This window comes from Pyxicephalus adspersus, chromosome 5 (genome assembly GCF_032062135.1).
Source record: "Pyxicephalus adspersus chromosome 5, UCB_Pads_2.0, whole genome shotgun sequence".
Taxonomy (NCBI): domain Eukaryota; kingdom Metazoa; phylum Chordata; class Amphibia; order Anura; family Pyxicephalidae; genus Pyxicephalus; species Pyxicephalus adspersus.
This window is the reverse complement of record NC_092862.1, coordinates 8,029,425-8,034,721: the sequence shown is the minus strand read 5'-3', so window position 1 is coordinate 8,034,721 and position 5,297 is coordinate 8,029,425. Positions and strand designations below refer to the sequence as shown.

General features: G+C 39.3%; 1 long non-coding RNA gene across 2 annotated transcripts in view; it reads left to right on the top strand.

Annotated features, from left to right (window-relative positions):
- The window catches only part of LOC140330486 (uncharacterized), a 74,039-nt gene extending 73,384 nt beyond the window's left edge, over positions 1-655 (top strand). The window contains exons 2-3 of one of the 2 annotated variants that reach the window (XR_011920750.1): positions 238-338; positions 426-655. This is a non-coding gene — a long non-coding RNA (uncharacterized lncRNA). Of the gene's footprint in view, positions 1-237 lie in introns of both variants that reach the window. The other variant, XR_011920751.1, reaches the window with a different exon arrangement.
- Positions 656-5,297: the final 4,642 nt, after the last annotated feature.

Below are 5,297 nucleotides of genomic sequence, written 5' to 3'. Positions count from 1 at the left end.
CTTTGAGTGCGCTTACTTTTTAATTACCCATTTTCAGTTCATTCCATTCCATACACAGTGCAGCAAACCTCTGACAACCGTTTTAATGCAAAAGTAAAAAAAAATTACCTTTTTCCTAATTTAAAATCCTAAAATATATTTTTGCATAAGTGTCTAAAATGACTTCTGTGGTATATCACCTGCACCCGTCTCTTTTCTCTCATGTGCGATCATTAATTTTTTTTTTTCCACCTCCAGGTTGGAAATAACACGGTGACACAATATACAGACATCACAGATCGGGACCATCTCACAAACCTGGCAGACGCACAGAATCATCTGGCTGGATGGCTTGCTATGTAAATGGAGCTCTCTTTCCTTCCATGCATAATGACATTTATTTTTACCCATTCTCTAACTAATGTCTGTTCCGCCTCTTCCTTCAGGGATCACTTCTGCGTTGTCACACTGTGTGCCGTTGTTAAAGCATACCTCTCCCAAGACATGCGCTGGCATCTGCCTTACAATGCTGCCTAGAAAAGTGCAGAAAATGGATTTACATTACAAGCTTTTTTATTTTTGCAGTTGATTTATTTATAGAATGTTGGGGTTTGTTGAGGACAATAGTCTGTTGTATTACATGTACATCACTGTTTAAAGTCATTAAAGAATGTCTTAATGATTGATTTCTTTCTCCTTTGTTCTACAAATATGTGTTCAGTTAGTCCCCAAAATTCCCCTTTAAACCTAATGCCTGTGGCTACAATTCATGTTCCATGTCTTCATTTGTAGCCACCCCTCTCTGTAAAGGTGACATTCTCCCAATGGCCAGCAATGTAGGAGGCATTTTTTCCTACTGATCACCGCACTAATATACTGTGAGCTGTGTATATAATAATTATAGCAGGATGTTCCATAAGAGCTGGTCAAGAAAGGCACTCCCTTCATATCCTTTTAAATGCCCTAGGGATGAGCGAGCAAAATTTTTAATTTCGATCTTGCGGCGAATCGGGCCTTTCTCGCTTACAGAACATGTAAGCAAGAACGGCCTTGTGATTCGCCACAAGGTCGTGTTTTCGCTAAACTCAGATGAACTGAGTTTCTCTATTGAGAGTTCGCCTGCAGTCACAGCTGATTGGAAGCACTCCCGTGCCTCCAATCACCTGCGACCGAGGTTCCCACGGTCACCGCGCTGTACTTTTCAATGATAAGTACAGCCCGCTGACCATGGGAACTGAACTCAGATGAACTCTATTGAGAGTTCATCTGGAGTTCGCCTGCAGTCACAGCTGATTGGAGGCATGAGTGTGCCTCCAATTAGCTGTTACCGCAGGTTCCCACACTGCCCGGGCTTTACTTATCAACCCAGGGAGCACAGGAACCTGCACTTCAATTGACTTTGCAAAATTGGTTCGCCGAAATTTCACGGACCCATCGGAAGTTCAGAGGCATTCTCACTCATTCCTAATAGCCCCTTGTACGTACTTAAAATGTCATAAAACTTATAAAAGTCCTAATAATGCATTCCTTTCTGCTGATATGCGTTGAATTGGTCTCCATAATTCCTTTTATCCTTTGTATACATTAGTAAAAAAAAACTAATCTCTTTGGCTACAATTCTTGCTCCGTGTTTTCATTTGTAGCCATCTCATTTTGCTGTAGAAAGCTGAGACTACAAATTTCATCTCCTACATCCATGACACTCAATGCAAGGGATCATGGGACATGGGAGTTTTCTTATTGCTGATATTGCGGCCACTCTGCTGCCCTCTAGTGTTCAACTAGAAATAGTGAAAACCAATAGCAGCTTATAGACTGTATAAACTGTACACACTGTATAAACTAACATACATACACAAAATCCCCGTTCAATACAGGTTTGTGTGAGGATACTGGTGATAGGTATAACTGTGTTAATATAGTGCACATTGGTAGATTTTCTTTCCTGATTTGATAAAACAACCTGAAATGGAATTTAGCAGCCAATCATTTATTTTTTTTGGGGGGGGGAGGGGGGTGAAATCAGTTTTGGATAGATAAGTATTTTTACAAATTGTATTGTGTCTACAAATTATCTAGTGCCAGAAAAAACAAAAACAAATGGAAGGGCAAAATCACATACACATCTGTGCAATGTTTTAGGGAAAATGTATTTAAAGTGAATATTTTGATGAAAGGTTATCATTAGTATTAACAATAAACAGTATTTATATGGCACCAACATGTTCCACAGCGCTGTACATTAAAAAAGAGTTGCAAATGACAGACATATACAATGACACAGGGGAAGGAGAGGACCCTCACCCCGAAGAGCTTACAATCTAAGTAAATATGTAAGCTGCCATTTCTGACCTGGTTTGTATTCTGATCCTCTTCTTTTCTGAATCACTGACCCATAATGAGAATGTAGCTAAGATGTAGCTGCCACATCCTTATCTGCATGCTCGTTTCCTGTGTGTGACTGACACCACTGAAACCAAATCAGCTTTACATCCAGCAGTTATCATACTTTAGGATAAGATCAGCAATGGCAGTTCACATCATCTCTCAGTGGCAGGTCCTCTTAAAAACTTTAATAAAGCTATTTAATGTACAGCGCTGCGTAATATGTTGGCGCTATATAAATCCTGTTTAATAATAATAATAATAATAATAATAATAAAGCTTAACTATAAATTACAGTGGACCATATGACTTAACCCTATTGGTTCCTTCACATCTACTGAGTTTAATAACCCAGAGCCTGAGATAGAAAATTCATTATTATTTTTATAAACAGGATTCTGGATTGGAAATGTTTCTATTTTATTCCTTACTTAGAGACAACGTGTATTCAGTCACTGATATAGTATAGACAGTTAATGAGATGCATAACATTTGCAAATCACATGAAAATTGTACTGATTTAAACTGAAGCCAATCAAACTTTGTACGATCAGAAAGTTAGATTTTCTCAGTTTGAAGTCAATCCAATTTGCATGTGATTTGCATACCCAGTTTCCAAAAAATAAAACAGTGTTTTATATTAATTTTTGCTCCAAAAATGCACTAGGGTTTATTTTCAGGGGATTATTATTTTCATGATCAACAAATCAACATTTATTCAAATATAGTTATCCTCTGAAACATCTTCATAACTCTCCAAACCCTGAATTACATCTTGAATTTCTTGTGACTCCTTTTCCTTTAGAACCATTGGCCCCAATTTCTTATATCCAGCAATAGCGCTTTGCTTAAATGAGCAATTCTTTTCCATGTATTTATATATATTGTAGCTTATTTTGGGGGGAAACAGGCTAACAGTCACTTTTTCTGCATTTCATTGGCTGTCCATGCCTACAAGCCCCAACCATCCAACATTTATATAAATATTTTAGCTAAACATACACTTTAAAGCCCAACTGAACCCTAATTTAAATTAGTTAAGAACATTTAGGTGCATCAAAGAAAAAGCAGCCACATCCTAAGTAGAAAAGCCTGCCAGCAAGTTGAAAAGAAGGACCCTCCCTCTTTGTATAAAAGCAGCGAACTCACTGCAGAGATTCCAAACTCTTCCTACTGTCTGACCTATAGATCTGCAAAAGCTCATAGTCCCTGCCGATTGGAGCGCTCAGTCTCTGACTCAACAGGGGGAGTGGTGCACCTCTGCAGAAAGACCCCTGCTTCCATGCAGAGAACAAGGCTCTTTCTATGCAGCATGCTTCAGGGGATATTCTTTTTTTACACTTTGCCTGCACAGAAACTGAACGTTCAAGTGAGCTGAAAGTAAACCCAAACACATGCAGAGTCCTTATTTACCCTTTCAGCACGTTCACCCGCCACATCCCAGAGGCCCCCCGAATGAATGTTGGCGACAGAATTTGCATGTTGTTTACATATAAATAAATGCGATTTTGTGACATTTCAGCGAGGAGGCGCACAAGGTTAAACTCCTATAAATCCACACTATACTTTGAGTCTTATTGCAAATCCTTTTCTTTACAGTCCCATGCTTTGTAAGCAGTTATTTACACATCAAGGGTCAGAGTGAAATTACAGCATTGCTATGGAAAGTACTTACTCCTGAGAAGAGGCTGGAAATAATTCATCCTGCTTATATGCATTACTGATACACTTGAAGAGGTTTTAGAAAAGGCAGCAAGGCATGGATTCCACCTGGCTAAATATTCCGCTTCCCAGAAGCCAAAAAACACCGGCATATTCCCCTTCCATTAAATCACTTTCAGCTTTTGACTTTGAATGGAAATGGAAAATAAGCACTTGAGTTTAAAAATTATTGTTATGGATAGCTTGAAGCACTGTAAACCCCAACAATGAACTGATTTGCCTTTTGGTCGGTTAAATCTGCTATTGAATGCATTTTGTTATATCTGCTGGATATATTTCAAAATAATGGATCCTGCCAGAAATTTTGAGTTGATTATTTCCTGTGCTCCGATGATGGGTATCACTTCCCAATTCCTTCCTAAAGGTCTACAGAAACCGTACTTTATTTTTTTTGTTTCAATGATTTTTGTTAGTTTTTTGCAAATAACCATTACAAAAATAAAAAAACATAAAATACACAAAACATACAACATACAACAAACAAAGCGTTACAAGGGGATCGCATAAGACAAGTCATGTCCAGACTTTAGAAGTTTGTTACAATAATTAAGTACAGCACCTTAGGGACGCCTATAAAACATTTTATTAAAATTCTCAGAGCTTGGGAAAACACAGAAAAGCATGGACATGCAAAAGAGAACCAAAAAACAAGAATAAGCATGGGGAGGCGTGGGGAAGGGTGATGGGGGGGGGTCACCAAAGTCCAAGGGAACTTAACACAGTACCAGTGACCAGTGTCTTCATATAGTAGCATGGTATATTTAAAGCAGGCCTGAAGCAAAGGAAATTTAGCGGAGGGCCTCATGACAGGGGGAGTAGGGAAGGCTGAGCAGTGGGGTTAAAAGTTCAAAAAAAAAAAAAAAAATAGGGAGAGAAAAGTGCGGGAAAAATAAAGGGTATGATTGGAGGTTAAAGGGGAGGGGTGGGGGAAGGGTAAAGAGTTAAAAGGAGGCCCCGAGGTGTGGGGGGCAGCATTTTAAATTTATCAGGGTACTGAGCGCACCCACCCTCCCTCCCTGATGTTATAAAGGGGGGACGTTATTGTCATAAGCAGCCGGTGAGTGGCATGTTGTTGTTTTGGGTCGATGAAAATTAGAGGTGGGGTAATGGAAACAAAAAGGTTGGGGTTTCGGTACAGTAATGTGGGCCTTGCATGACACTTGGTTGTTGTGGAGGCGAAGTTATTGGTGGGAGATCCGCTAACTGTCCCC